Source organism: Equus quagga, unplaced genomic scaffold (genome assembly GCF_021613505.1).
Source record: "Equus quagga isolate Etosha38 unplaced genomic scaffold, UCLA_HA_Equagga_1.0 73442_RagTag, whole genome shotgun sequence".
In the NCBI taxonomy this organism is placed as follows: Eukaryota; Metazoa; Chordata; class Mammalia; order Perissodactyla; family Equidae; genus Equus; species Equus quagga.
Genome location: NW_025802777.1, coordinates 11392855 through 11408293, shown reverse-complemented (window position 1 = coordinate 11408293; position 15439 = coordinate 11392855). Strand labels below are relative to the sequence as shown.

Genomic DNA, 15439 nt, shown 5'->3' with positions numbered 1-15439 from the left:
GGCACACAGTAGGTGCACAATGTATGTGGTCTCTTTTGCTTTGCATCTTCAGCGCCAGCCAAGCCTTCTTCCCAGGACCTTAGAGTGGGGGCACACCCAGGAGGCAAAGCGCGTCTGAGTCGGCCAAAGGGGGCGGTCGCTGTGCACTGTTTGGCTGGCCATCAGCTAAAACTTAACATCCTAACTCCGCCAAGGGACATCTTTGTTATCCTTCAAAAAGGGGGAAAAAAGACACTTGACATGTTTCACCTACCATTTGCATGAAGTCTGTCAAACCATGTCCCAAGTATTCGAAGAGAATCCACATTATTCATCACATAAATCTGCTTAAGTTTCCCCGGGGGAAAAGATGGCTAGCCACTGTGCTTAGAGCCAAAAGATGACACATCCTCTCTATGATTCACCTTGAACAGCTGCAGTGTGAAAACGCACACATGGGCTCCGCAAAGATGGGCTCATAATTTTTAGATTTGTCCCTCGCTTATTTTTTTTCAATGTTGCTGTTTGACCTCATTATTTCCCTTCATTCATAGAATCCGGAAACAACTTTGGCATTTCTCTGGAGGGCTGTGATCAGGTTTTGATTAACCCCAAAAGAATCAAATCACCAAACATTTACAGTGTGGTTCATGGCAGAACACCGAAGCTCTCAAGGATTTACAGTCAGCTTGCGGGAAGAGAAGCTGTAGGAGGCAACATCCGCCAAATAATACTGATTCTCAGGGGACATGACAGTGGGCTGGGACGGACTCAAGAGGCAGGAAGAAGGACACGGGCTTGAGTCGACTCTGAAGGAGAGCTGGTGGAAGGTCATTCCAGGGGGCAACTGAGTGGACAAATGCCCAGAGACAGGACCCAGTAAGGCTGACTGGGGGACCGTGCTGAGGTCACAGGTCATTCAGACACTCATTAAGCAAGTATTTACAAAACACCCCAGAGCAGTCGCTATAATCCACGCTGAGGCAAATATACAAAGGAGGAGCCTTGGAGAAAGACACCAGAGCATTGTGGTTAAGAGCAGACACTGGAGCCAGGTGACCGGGGGTTCAAATCCTAGCTCCCCACTTTCCAACTCTGCTGCTTTGAACAAGTTACTTTAAGCCAGAGATGAGAATTCATGTTTTAGTTATTAGGAAGCATTTCCAGAGAAAATCAGTTGGAGAGGGAGATAAGAGAGCCACAGGGGCTCTCTGGGGACAGGACAGAAGAAGCCTCAGAGTTGTCCTGAAATACACCAGCCTTCCTCATGGTCACCTCTGGCCAAGGACTGCCCTGGGGGTACGGGGATTCCTGGGTCAAAGGGGTCAACCCCTGAGGGAGCCATCCCACAAAGAGAAGAGGTGGCAGGGTGCATGGGAGTGAAAGGGCATGGGAGGAGGCAACATGGCGAAAGGGGAAGTGGTGCCAAAGGATGGGGCAGAGCACAGACAGCGTGTGCTACAAAGGGTTCACTGTGATTGCTTTTATCACTATTGTGTTATTACCATTTATATTCTTTTTACCCCTTACAAAAAGCAAATAACCCAATTATGATAACACAATGTGACGTAAATACTGAGAGAGAGGTTTCCACTGCTGTGTACACGCAGAGAAAGGAGTGGCTAAGGCTGTCCGTCTGGATTCAGGCCTGAGGAGCAACAGGTAAGACTGGAGGAACAAGTCACAGCAAGAGCCGCAAAGCAGGGCCTGGAATGCTGGCTGGGAAACTAAAAATTGCATGGATGAGCAGGAAAGCAAAATCGTGCAGCCGCTATGGAAAACAGCATGGAGATTCCTCAAAAAGTTAAAAATAGAACTACCATATGATCCAGCAATCCCACTTGTGAATACTTTTCATCTAGAAGAAATGAAAACAAGATCTCAAAGAGATAGTAGCAACCCTATGTTCACCGCAGCATTTTTCACAGTAGCCAAAAGGTGGAAACCACCTAAATGTCCATCAATGGAGGAATGGAAAAAAGAGGGGTATATACAATGGAATATCATCCAGTCTTATAAAAAGGAAATCCTGCCAATACGTGACAACATGGGTAAGCCTGGAAAACAGTATGCTGTGTGAAATAAGCCAGTCACAGAAGGACAAATGCAGGATGATTCCACTCATATGAGGCATCTAAAATATAGTCATGCGCCGCGTAACGACATTTCAGTCAACGACGGACCGCATATACAAGGATGGTCCCATAGGATTAGGCCCAAACAGCCTAGGTGTATCATAGGCTATACTATCTAGGTGTGTGAAACTACACTCTATGACTTTCACCTAACAACGCATTTCTCAGAACTCATCCCTGTCGCTAAGCGACGCATGACAGTAGTCAAATTCACGGAAGCAAAAAATAAAATGGTGGTTGCCAGAGGCTGGAGGGAGGGGCAAATGGGTATAAAATTCCACTTGTGGCACATGAATACATTCTAGAGATCTGCTGCAAAATATTGTATCTACAGTTAACAATACTGCATCTAACACTCTGCTAAGTGGGTAGATCTCATGTTAGGTGTTCTTACAACAACACAGTTCTTTTTTTTTAATTGCAGAGATCGTGCCTCAGGAAGCGCTTGTGATTCTGGCTCTCCACCAAGTCTCATATTTTGTTCAAATTTGGGACCAACCATCACATTACCAAAACCTGGTAAATGTTAAATAAAGTGGCATAAGGTTACCTCCTACCAAGGCCTGGGTGGCTTTGTTCACGAGAGGAAGGAAACTTGAAAAGACCACTAGCAACTCTGTATGGTCATAAAGCCTCTCTTGATCCCGTGAACGGGGATGGCCACTGTCCCCACTTGGAAGAGGGAGACTGAAGTACACACAGCCCTTGTTGCTGGACTTCGCTAGAAGAGTCTCGTGCCACACCCAGGATATAGGAAAAGTGTCTTTACAGCATATTCCTTCTCTCGTGGCGCCTGTGAATGTGCACGTCTCGCACTTGATCCTTCCAGTGGAAAGCTCTAGCCCACAGTGCAAGAAAGACATCCAATGTGAGCCCAGCAGCGGGGCCCATGTGAAATATTCCACTGCAACCAAACCCATTCTGCAGCTTAGATGAAGGCTCATCCTCTCTGTTAAAAGAAACATGATCTCAGGTCCAACAGCCCCAGAAAAATCCCATTCTGATCCCCAGCTTCCCCTGCTACGAGCCAAATCAATTCTTTCTTCCCCTTTTCCTAGTATCGTGAGGGCTGGCAAAAGAGAAGCCAGGAAGACAAAGGAAGATTTCCCTGCGAAGTCTCCAAAACAATTTAATCTGAGAATCAACAGGAATCTTTCTTCCTCATGACTCAAGGCATAAGGAATCATTGCAAATCAGGGGTGGTTCACAAGGGGTTGACCCAGCTCACGGGTATCCCTGACATGGGGCGCGCCACCATACCCTCTTTATCAAGCCCGAAAGATTGGCTTGTCCATGGGAATGACCCAGCAAGAATGGGACCCTCAGCATCAGAAGGCTCCCGGGAAATCAAGTGCAAAGCTCAGACTGCCAGTGAGGAGAATGGGCAGCTCCTCTTCCCACCAAAACAATAGTCCCAAATCATGAACTTCCTGTTGTCCTGAAACAGGAGGATTTGGGGAGGATCCTAAGAAAAGAAGAACTAATTTAAAAGCTTGAATCCTCATTTCCCAGCCGTCTGCACATGCCCCACTTACCCCATCCCAAACAGAAGAGGTTTCTCAAGATCTCCAAAGGCGCCATCCGCAGGGGCTGCTCACATCCTAGGTGAGAGACTAGGGCTCAGAGCGTCACACCCCATGGTACCAACCCTCCTCCTCCTCCTCCGCCTGGCTTTCGGGTCTAGAAAGGTGGGCCTCAGTGCACAGTGGTTCTACCTACAAGAGCAGACACAGGAACGTCATGGGTTTTGGGCTCATCTTTTATATACCTCTAGAGGTTGCAAGATCATCCTCCGAAACATTGACACAGGAAAAGTACCTCACATGTTGCAGACACTCAGTAAATTAGTATTTAGTATTAATATTTTAACAAGCAATTAGTATTTTAATAATCAAAGGAGCATTTGCCAGGCCCTTATTCCACTGTGGCTTTGTAGAAAGCACACTAGCTGTGGTCATTCTTGCCCACCAAAATCTCTTAATTTCTGGAAGTCAGAATTCTCCCACACTGGAGGGTACAGTTCCAAGGCTCCACGAAATGCAATATCTCACAAATCCACCCCTAACCATTAAAAAAAAACTTTCCAAAAGTGACGATCTCTCGCCCAAAAGTTTTACCGATGAATGCCACGTTAATATTTGTTTTCAAGCAACAGAATCAAAATAAACTGGAGAAGTGTTGCAAAACACTTACAAAGACTATACGCCTCCTTGTTCTCCATTCTCATACAAACCCCCAACTAGAACAAACAGCAGCAGCAATGCTGTTACTCAGCACACGGGGTCATAGCGGACAGGCCAGACCAAGGGCAGCTGGTCAGTGTGTTGCTGCCTTTGAAAAGAGCTCCACAGCTGAGCCGATCCACTGCACGAAATGTAAACCAAGACTCAGTCTCTGGGCAGAGCAGCAAGTGATGTCCGCACAGCCCCGTAAAGCCTTTTCCCAGCTCACAGTACCTTCCCATCCCCAGTTCAGCCCCTTGCCATACTCAGCAGCTAAACAAATATTAACTAATTATGCCCTCTATTCCCCAGGACCTTTTCAATTGACAAGCCCCAGGGAGAACAAGTGGATTAAGGTTGGGCGACTTCAATAACGCCGTGTATTCCTTTGTGGAGGAATATTAACCAGCCAACCTCCTCCACCCTATGCTTTTCACTTCCCATCCTGGGGATGAGGTCAGCCACAGCGTGGAACAATCCACACTTCCCCCCAAAGTACCGAGGGACTCCAAGCTCTGGAAAAAAGTCTCAGAAAATGCAATGGCAATACAAAATCAACACTGGCAATCAACAGTAAAATTTATCTCCTAGTTAAATTCTGGAGTAACTACATTTAACAAACTTTGCCTTCATAAAAGCAACCCCATTCACTTACATGCCCGTCTTGGCCAAGTTTTGAGCTTTGTACCCATTTCATTTCTACGGTAAAGATAGCGAAAAAGGAAGAGAGGGAGGGAGGGACGAAGGGAGGAAGGAAGGGAGGGAGGGAGGGAGGAAAGAAAGAAACAAGAATAGAGCACTGAGACCCTCAAGGAGGTGAGATGAACTAAAGAAAAAAAATAAAAATAATCCCAGGAAGGTAAGATAAGAATTGGAGGGGAAATATACACAGCCAGCTTACCACCAACCAACCAGGATAAGATAAAAATATGGAAAGCTACCCTGGTAATCCCATGTGCCCATAACGAAGAGACAAAAAGTGGGAGAAGTAGTTTTGTTTTATTCTATTGCAGTAACCTTTCACATCTCTGGAAGGAAAGCACTGAGAGAAGTTATGGGGTTGGATGACAAGAAAGGGTAGGAGGGGAAAACACTCAATGTACTAGAATTTATTAAGTGCCTACTTTGTGCCAAACCACAAGATAGGTCCCTTCCATGAATACTCACAGAGAAATCTCACGACAGCCCCCCAAAGCAGTTTTCATTTTTTCCATCTCACCGTAGGGGAAATGTAAGCTCAGAGAGGTTAGACAACTTTCCTGAGGCCACAGAGCTAAAAGTGGCAGAGCAGGAATTCAAACCCAGCTCTTTCTGACTCCAAAGTTCTTGTTCTTATACCGCCACATACTTAGAGAGATTTTCTGAGAAAACTTTAAGATGCCAAGACTCATGCATTAAATATGAACCAAAATGAAACATTCTTCCTCAGTCATTACAGCAAATTTGCTCTGCCCTGGTACAAAGTAAATCCGTATTGTCAAGTGGGTTCAAAGCACCTACAATTCACATTAAATTACCCATAAGTCTCATGTAAATTCTACTTAGATGTTTCCAAAACAATTTCACAGGGCGTGCCCGAGTGCATATACAAAACCCACCTTAGAACAATCTGGTCCAATGCGTATGATACGCAAGAACACACGGTATGTCTTAACAAAACTGAAAAACATTATGTCAAAGACACATAAAGATAAATACATAATGTCTTCCTCCTTATTGCTTGGAGATTCAGCTGCTTAAGTTTTAAAGACTTAAAATCTTTTTTGACAGAGTTCCACAGGGTAGAATATTTTAAACACATGTGAACTTAAAAAGGGGAGCTAGTGCTTGTTTATGCTTCATACAATACAAACCAAATCCAAAGCTCGTTCTTTCAAAAGACCAATGAAATCGCTAATACATTAGCAAGACTGATCAAGAGGAAAAGAAAAAAAGGCACAAACAACCAATGCCAGGAATGAGAAAGGAAACGTTCTACAGACTATAGTCTTTAAAAATTTTATAGAAGGAAGTTATGCGCAACTTTGTTAACAATAAATTTAAAAATTTACATGAAACGGGAAAATGCCTATAAAAAAACAGTTACTAAAAACAAGTTTATCTTACTGGTCCTATTTCTATTAAACAAATTGAATCTGCAATTTAAAAGAACAATACAAACAGCCAGAGCCAAACCAGGTTATTTATGGGAGACATAAGGGGACCCAAAAAGTAAATAAATAATGACAGAAATTGTAACTTTCTCTCACAGCTGCACAGGTATATAGTAGAATTAATCCAATTTCAAAGGTCTGCAGGATGATGTCCTCTAACCATCCCATGTAACAACGTCTAAAAACCTTTATGAATAATATATTCCCTTTTCTCTGAGGATTATTGTTCCATAAACTCCATGAACAAGAGTCTATTAGTCAGTTTCACCAACACTATCACAAGACCCAACTTGGTTGTCTTTCTTGTTGAGTGAGTTGGCAAAGCTTCCCTGGGGGGTGGGGAGGCACACACCCCCTGTCAGCATCAAGTTCATATCTACCTGCCAAGTTCTTTCATGAGCCCACAACGAGCTAGAACACAGGGCTCTAGCAGTTATGACAGCTGTGCAAAACCTGCTGTTCTTCCCTGGGGTGTGTCTGGTTTAGTTTAAAAGTAACTTCATTTCACTTCTGTCTGTTAACTTCAGGGAAGCTGGAAGGTGAAAGCAAGCTAAGGAAAACTGTGGCCACAGCCACCTGTTCCCTGAGCCCCGACGTTCAAGGGGAGAAAGCCAGGCTGTTCCACTCTGGTGTTAGGAGAATGACAGCATCAGCTACTAACATCCCCCTGATGGCGTCCTCCCCAGAACCGGGAGAAACACTTTTAAATCAAATTTGCTTTCCTGTAAATATAAGAGCCACACCTTTCTTCACCTTAGTTTCTTGCCGTAAAAGTAAGACAATTCTCCAAAAATTCTTATGAAGGATTAGCTCACAAAATACACACACACACACACACAGAGCTCCCACTGCTCTGCATAACTAGCTGATCAGATACGAAATAGGTGACATAGGTAAAAGTTAACCCAAAAGCCTCCATCTGACCCCACACAGCCAGTAAATACCACACATGCCAAATGAAGGCTCCTTCTGGGAGTCAAAACAAAACCTGAACAAGCTTGGGGAGAAAGTTTACCACTGGCCAGCTCTCCAGTTTGTTGGTACATATTGAGCGTGGCTTGCAGTGATCCTAACCCTAGTGCCACCCTCCATCCAAACTTCCTCTCCCCACCCCACCCAAAATTGACTTAGGCAATCAGAGGATAAACCAGCTGCCATAAAAAGACTAACATTTCCCCCCAAAAGGTCCAGATAAACATATAACACCTCAATGGCCAGGAAACCTTGAGCTGAAATAATTTAATCAGACGCAAAATTAATGAGAAACCCGAGACTTCCGATGCCTCACTCCAGAACACCCGTGCAGGAGCCTGTCGGGCGCCAGGGCTTCAGAATATTCCTTCGGAAGTTTTCCTCACCTGAATCTCAAGCCTTTCACGGGGTTCACTTTCAACGACAGTGACCTGTAACCACTGAACGCGCAGGAGAGCCCGGGACTGGATGCGTCTTTGGTGGGAACGTGATTCCAGCCTCCCTCCCTCCCCACCCCGTATCCCGGACGATGCTTGCTTACAGGGGGCAAGCAGGGAAAGGTGAAGCGCTTTCAAAGCACGAACCCCCTTTATCCCGGAGCCAGAACTGACATGGGCGGCATCCCCGGGCAGCCTGGGCGCAGCGCGGACCTGCAGCTGGAGGGTCTCCGGGCGCACCGGTCCCCCCGCCGCGGCTGCAGAGCTCGCTCGGGGCTCTCAGCTGGCCTCTGCTTCTCCAGAGCCACCCTCGGCGGCTTGCCCTCCCCACCCCACCCCACCCCACACAAAGAAATTAGCCGGTGGAAAGGATCGATTTTAAAATTCAAGCTCACCACCGCTCGGCGAGGCGCACATGCTTCTCCCGTCTTGCCTCACATCTCTCAAACTTCCAGTAACAGAAATGAGGAAGCAGAGCCTTCTGGCAGCGGGAGTGGGCGTAACTTGCGAAGTTTCATGCTATGATGAATCTGGTCATTTGGGTGTGTTGCAGAGGGTTTGTCGCTCCTCCCCACCCACCGTCGCCTCCCTCCACTCCTCCCCCTTCTCCAATTTAATTCTTCCCTTTGGCATTCGCAACGCCGAGAACTCAGGCGGGCTGTCATTCAGTCCCGGCACACTGCGCCTGGCATCCTTGGGGGAAATTTATTCCTAACAGGTTTTAACCATTTTACAGATGAACCTGGTCGCCCTGCAGAAAGCATGAGTGCCTGTCAGATTGTTTTCCACAGCACAGAGCAAGAAGGCAGTGTTTCTTACAGGATTTAAAAGGCTAGAAATCTTAAATAATTGCATGCACTCCGTCTTCATGCGCAGGAATGTGGGTAGTTTAGCAAGCGGATGCCTAATTACTAAACATCTGTTTTAAAACGGTGGAGGACAGAAGAGCAAAAGCGAACTTTCGACTGGCTAGCTTTCCTTTAAAACTTAAATATTTCACATATACAAAATGTGTGAAAATAATATAATGAACCCCCAAGTACTCGCTATGCAACATAAAAAATTAAAATTACCAAAACAGTTGAAGCCATCTGTAAATGCATGCCCGAAATAAATCCCTCTCTCTCTCCTCCTGGAAAAATAACTGCTATAAATTGATTTCCCGTGAGCAATTTTTATATCAGTTTCTAAAAATTCTAAAGGAAAGATGCTAACTTAAAGCTTGCCAGAGAGCGATGCAATGAACATCCTTCTGCTGGGCTTGACCTTGGGTCCCCCCAAAAAAGTGTCATTAAATAAAACTAAAAAGGACCACAAGTTAAATGGAGCCTCAGGTGGCTGGCTAACGAGAATGAAAGAAATCAGAAAATAGGAGATCTGGAATGACAGTGGAGGCCATATCTGAACTAGTTGAAGCATTCATGGGTGAAATTGACAGATTAATAGAGCATTATCACTTTACAAGGTTAATGGCTGTGTCAAAAGGCAAGGATACGGACCCACAATGCAAGGGGCTTTCCTCAAAGATACAGGCTACAGAAATAGAAACACAACATTCATTATAGAAGTCCTAATTACTCAAATGCCTGCTGGAGTTATGGTCTAGGAGCAATAATACTCAGAAAAGGGAACTGTCAAGATAATAATGATAAAAATCCAAATGGTGGAAACTATGATACATTCCAAATTGACTCAAATATATATATTCATGCATATATATATATATGAACACGAAGAAGGAGATGCCTAGTTCATCTTTATATTCCCCGTACCTTGCACAGAGGGTGGCATAAGTAGAAATCTAGTAACTATTTGGTAAATCAACAAAGTAAATGAACAGAAGAAAGCCCAGGAAGACTTCTGAAGGAGCAGAACGAAGAGAGGAGTGTTTAGATAGAAGAGTGGTTCTTAACAGGAGGTGACTGCCCCTAGAGAATAGTGGGCAATATCTGAAGACATTTTTGGTTGTCACAACTTAGGAGTGCTACTGGCGTCTAGCAGATAGAAGGCAAGGATGTTGCAAAACATCCTAAAATGCACCGGAAATCCACCGCAAAGAATTATCTAGGCCAAAATGCCAATAACGCTGCTAGTAAGAAACCCTGAGATAGAGGTTTCACTGTCAACTGTCACTTAATTGATTTATTCTATACACGATCGTCAACATTATGAAGAGACTCTCCAGGGACTTATAAAAACACAAAATAGCATTTCCTCTTCTTTTCCACTGTGCGGTTTTTGATGGCTGGGACCATCTATAGGAGCTCAGAAGAAAGTTAAAAGATGGGGTCAGAAGCAGTAAAGCATTCAGTGGTTTGGGGCAGAGCCTCAGGTCCATGCAACTCATCAAGCTAATGACTTATGTTGAATTGGGATGAAGATAATCAAGTAGGAAGTGGAAGGAAGATGATATAAAGCCACAGTATCAGCGTTAGAATCGTAGATAGCACAGTTGGGGGAAGGAGGCGTGGTGTGCAGAGTGAAAGATACACAGACAAAGGCAGGCTTATCACGGACCCATCAGTCATTTCTCCGCTGACAATCACTAGCTGGAGACCTCCATTGAGAACAGGAAGGATGTTTAATCTCATCTCATTACAGCTTATCAAAAAGTTACAAATCACTTACAGGAAAAGGAATGGAGGGCCCACAGAGTCTACCAGTCAGGGTGAAGGACTTCTAAAGTGAAAACATCTTTCCTAGAGGTTTTCTGGTCTCATCATTACCTAAGAAGGATTTCTTTAACTGGAATGCCATATATGTTTTTCGTTTTTTTCCCTTTTTTCTGATATTATTTAATTTCTGCTTGGCAGGCAGAAGAGTTTTTCTGTTTTTGTTTTGTTTTTTATTTATTTTTTTTGAGGAAGATTAGCCCTGAGCTAACTACTGCCAGTCCTCCTCTTTTTTTGCTGAGGAAGCCTGGCCCTGAGCTAACATCCGTGTCCATCTTCCTCTACTTTATACACGGGGTGCCTACCACAGCATGGCATGCCAAGCAGTGCCATGTCCGCACCCGGGATTCGAACCGGTGAACCCCAGGCCACTGAGAAACGGAACATGCAAACTTAACCGCTGCGCTACTGGGCAGGCCCCAAGTTTTTCTGTTGTTGCTCAGTGTTTCTCAAGAGCAGGGCAGGGGGCAATGGGTTTGCTTACCTTGAATCCCCCTGAAGCCTAATGGCTGGTGGGTATGCAATAAATGCATGTTGGATTGAACTGAACGAGTCCTCACCTCATTGCCCATCTCTCAGGCCTGAAAATAAAGAGTCCCCTATAGCTGCTTCTGGAGGAATCCGCAGGGTACCTGGAGTTCAGGAGTCTGAGCAACTTGTGAGCACATATAAAACCTGTTGGTTTCATTCAGTGGCTGACAGATTTCGAAAGATCTGACATGGGTGAAAAGGGCTGACCTGATACAGGTAAAGCCCACCAACATCAGAACCCAAGAGGTCCCCAAGCAGTGGCCACCAGCCTCACGAGGGAGCGGCTCTTTGCACCAAAGCCTTTACTCCTATAACAGAAAGAAGAATGCCAAGCTCTGGCTCCTCTCTACACACCACTAGACTGATGGGTGGTAGGGAAGACACCCCAACCCTCTTTAAGTTACCACCTACTTAACCTGTGGTTTTGAATACCACTAGCTGCTTTTAAAAAGTCATATGGATTTAGGAAAAGAAAATGTGAGCACAGTTATGAGCCGGACCCAAAGCAATGACCTTCTGTATGAACGTACAATATTTCTGTCCCAAAGAAATGCAACCAGTAGAGGGAGCACAGTTGACTTTTGTTTTTAACAATTTCCCAAGATCAGGATAAACGTGAGGACGATGTTCAATGATAAGAGTTACAAAAATAATCACATATTACCACAAATGAAAAGATTTATGTAAAAACATTTTGAAAACAATGAGCCATGACACCCTTATAAGGTATTTGTACTGTTAATGAATACTTACACAAAAGCTAGCTAAACAGACATAAAAGGACTATGTAATAAATAAACAAATACACGTTGGAAAACAACATTTAGTATGTGGGGAAAAAAGTCGCAAAGGGTGAAACTTCTCTCTTGCCCCTTGTCAGCGGAATTTACACTCAGAAACAAAAAAAAAATGATAGTTTATTTTCCCCAAAGATTTTAACTGTCTTTAACTTGCTGTTTTATATATTAGATCTGCAATAGCTGACTTTCAAAGTTCCTTTGAAACTGTGTTCTCCATGACACAAATGCCTTCCGTAAGCAAGAATCTTCTGGATTTCTGTTCCAGGGTCTTCAGAACCAACTTGATCGGGAAACGAGGCAGCTTTACCCAAAAGCATTGCAATCAGCTGAGCTGACGGGTCTGTGAATTTGATGCCAGCGCCTGCAATGAGCTTACCTCCACCTTTCCCAGCTCGCATATGGGGCTAAGGAGGGTTCCCTGGAACCAGGGAAGAAGTGCTCACACCAATCTGCCATCCCCTACATCACCAGGCAACAGCCTCTCAGCAGCAACGCTGGGGAGAAAGAGTGCTCTCCTCAAGTCGGGTGAAGTCCCACAGGGGTGTTAATTAGCACGGTCAAATTATCTGAATCCAAATAAAAAGATGATTCCCCAGCATAACTGCAGATCCCATTAATCCCACAGCATCGTTAGGGACCTTGAGAAGTTTTTCATGAATACATTTTGCGGTTGGCTACCGACTGATGGCCAAAATCAATTTTTCATATTTTAAACTGATGAAAAGTCTAAATATGGATCCATCCCACCCACTCCCGTGCTTGGTGATCTGAGGATCTGCTCAGGAATACCGACCTGTTTGAAAACCCATGACTGAGCCCTAGACAAGGTCTGCCTTCTCTGTTTGAGAACAAGGATCATCCTTACAGGCGAGCTCGTGAAGTGCAGGCCCTCATTAAATTTGATCTGATTGGTGACTGTTTTACGAGCTAAAATTAAACCTTGCACCAACCAAACTTAGAGACTTTTAACATAGTTTTCTCTGTCCGAAAACTGAATGCCTAACAATTAAGCAGAATTCGACCGAAACATATAAAGTCTGCCAAAAAGAGGGCAGGAAAACTCCAATAGCCTTTAAATGCCACCTCCAGAATATACATTGCAGGAACTCAGTGTGTAGTAAGTTCTTTAAAATCCAGAAGCTTCAGTTTCTTCAACCATTAAATGATGACATTCCAATTAATTTTCTCTGGTTTCCTAGCTCTATCTTCCAATTCTATATTTCCATGATTTTAAAACTCCCAGTGCTTTCATTGCCTCAAATTACATTTCCTTATAGAGCAACTTTTATCTAACACGCCAAAGTCAAGAGTTTCAGGACTTATTGGTGGCTCACATACTTATAACTGAAGCCAGGATTGTAACTTGAAGGGTGAAGGGGAAAGGCAAGAAGTGCAACTAGAGGACAAAGATAACAAAGAAGGCAAAGGAAAAGTCCATGAACCCTTAGCATCAACCAGCAATAAACCATATGGGGCCAGATGCCGTCCCGCCCACACACACAGTGAGGCTGCTGGTGCCAAGGGCCCTGTGCGCCTTGCACAAGAGGTACATGTGGTTTGTGGGGGTGGAAGCATCTGGGTTTTCCCTAGTGTGGGATCTTTCAGACACCTCTCTGCTCGGCAGCAATAAACAATAATAGTTATTATTGGTACTCACAGTAAGATCATGCCGAAAATTAATGTGAGAAGATAAGAAGTCAACTTCTAATTTCAGTCCTGCCTTCTCTCCAAAGAATCTGTAGCCAGGATAAACTCATAATCCGATAGAGAGTCTGCTGAAAAAGCCAGGTCAGGGAGCATTCCCACTGGGGAGGCCTCATTTTGTCATGGGAGAAGCAAGGACAGGAAGTAAGAAGAGCTTATTCCAGCCCAGGCTCTACCAACGATCAGATGAATAACTTACAGCAAGCCACCTAGCGTCGCTTCAGTAAAATGGGAGGTCAAAATAGATGCCTACTGACAGTGTGGGGCATGGGTTGATGGGCTGTGTCTGGGGCACACGCCCAACATTTTCCCTAAATGATAAGAGGAACTAACCATGCAAAGACAATTTTTAATCAGGAAATAAGCCAAGCCTGTATCTCAAACTATGTCAGTGTTTAGAATGTTTTGGATGTTTTCATGGTGATATTGCTATTTTGGTAATGGATAAAGTATAGTTCAGACACTAGTTATGTGCCAGACGAGAAAGTGGGGTCCTTCCAAGACCCTGGGGCCAGAGAGAGACCTCTTGAGTCCTCCCCACTGAGTCCCTATTTGGGGAAGCAGCAGGCCCCCTGGTAAGGGTCAACCTGGTGAGCCACACAGGCTCTTAGCACTCACCAAAAATAACCAGTATAACAGCATTTGTCTTTGTTATTCATGGGTGAGAACAGTTTTGATTTTTATGTTATATTAAAATACATTGGTAATTGGCATTTCACATTTTCCAGACCAAAACATATTGGAGGGAGGGGAGGTTGGCAAAGAGGTGAAGCAGATAAAAAGGACACACCTAACACTTGCCTACAATGGTGAGGTAAAAAGGACCACACCCATAGATGCGTTTCTAACACCTGACATCTTACAGAGTTCACCACTAGTGATAGGTACATAATCAATTAAAATTAGGCAACTTCTAACGTCACGGGGAACATGCTAGTGAGAATTCACTTGCCTCACTCTCCCTCCCAAGAAGATGGACATCAGATTTTATGGTCTCTAAGAGTGTTTGGTGCCATTTTCCCTAATGTAAACAAAAATCCAACACGCAAAGATTATTTTCAGTGAGGAAATATAACAAGCCTGTATCTCAAAATATTCAATGACCTTAAGCAGGCGACAGACACATGAAGAGTCATAGATTCATAAATGTAAGAGCAGAAAGGGGGTCTTAGTAATCACTCATTCGCCTGAAGTCAGAAGGGTTAAGTGACTTGCTCAGGCTCACATGATAAAATAATGGTAGATTCAGCCTAGGACCCAGACCTACTGCAACAAATCTGCTGTATGTTCCACCATCTCAATTATTACCTCCTTAAATTAAAAAAAAAAAAAATCCCTAAAATAAACATTATATGTAGTATACGCATATATCATTTTGGGCCCCGACGCAGTACAAAAGGCACATATAAATAAAAATCGATATAAATTGAGCCCATCTAAAACTAATAAGCAAACCATAATAACTGGGTGCAGGACAACTTTCTTGGCTCCACCCCAGACAAGCAAACAAGAGGCTTGGAGACTCTGGCTGGAAGGACGCAGTCATGCTGGGACGGCTGAAGGCAGTCTGATTCACCAGCAGCCAGCATCCTCCCAAACAAATTATAGTGGTAGCCTTGGCAAGACATTGGGGGAAGCCTGGTGGAGGCATGGGACAAATTCATACATGCCCAAGGAGCCATGGCAAAGACAAGGACTCCCTCAATTAAGAAAGTCCTACTACAGGCCAGTCTGGGGGCAGAGTGGTTAAGTTTGCGTGCTCTGCTTCAGTAGCCTGAGGTTCGTGGGTTTGGATCCCTGGTGCAGACCTATACATCGCTCATCAAGCCATGCT

The 15439-nt window shown here is 44.4% G+C and overlaps 1 protein-coding gene across 4 annotated transcripts in view; it reads right to left on the bottom strand.

Moving 5' to 3' along the window:
- The window catches only part of LOC124234372 (rho guanine nucleotide exchange factor TIAM1), a 277654-nt gene that overhangs the window by 179087 nt on the left and 83128 nt on the right, over window positions 1–15439 (bottom strand). For 2 of the 4 annotated variants that reach the window (XM_046651729.1, XM_046651733.1), the window contains exon 1: window positions 8294–8391. The exons of 1 other annotated variant lie outside the window; for it this stretch is intronic. The gene's annotated coding sequence lies outside the window, so the exon portion shown is untranslated. Of the gene's footprint in view, window positions 1–3649; window positions 3830–8293; window positions 8392–15439 lie in introns of those variants that run through there. One more of the 4 variants, XM_046651730.1, reaches the window with a different exon arrangement.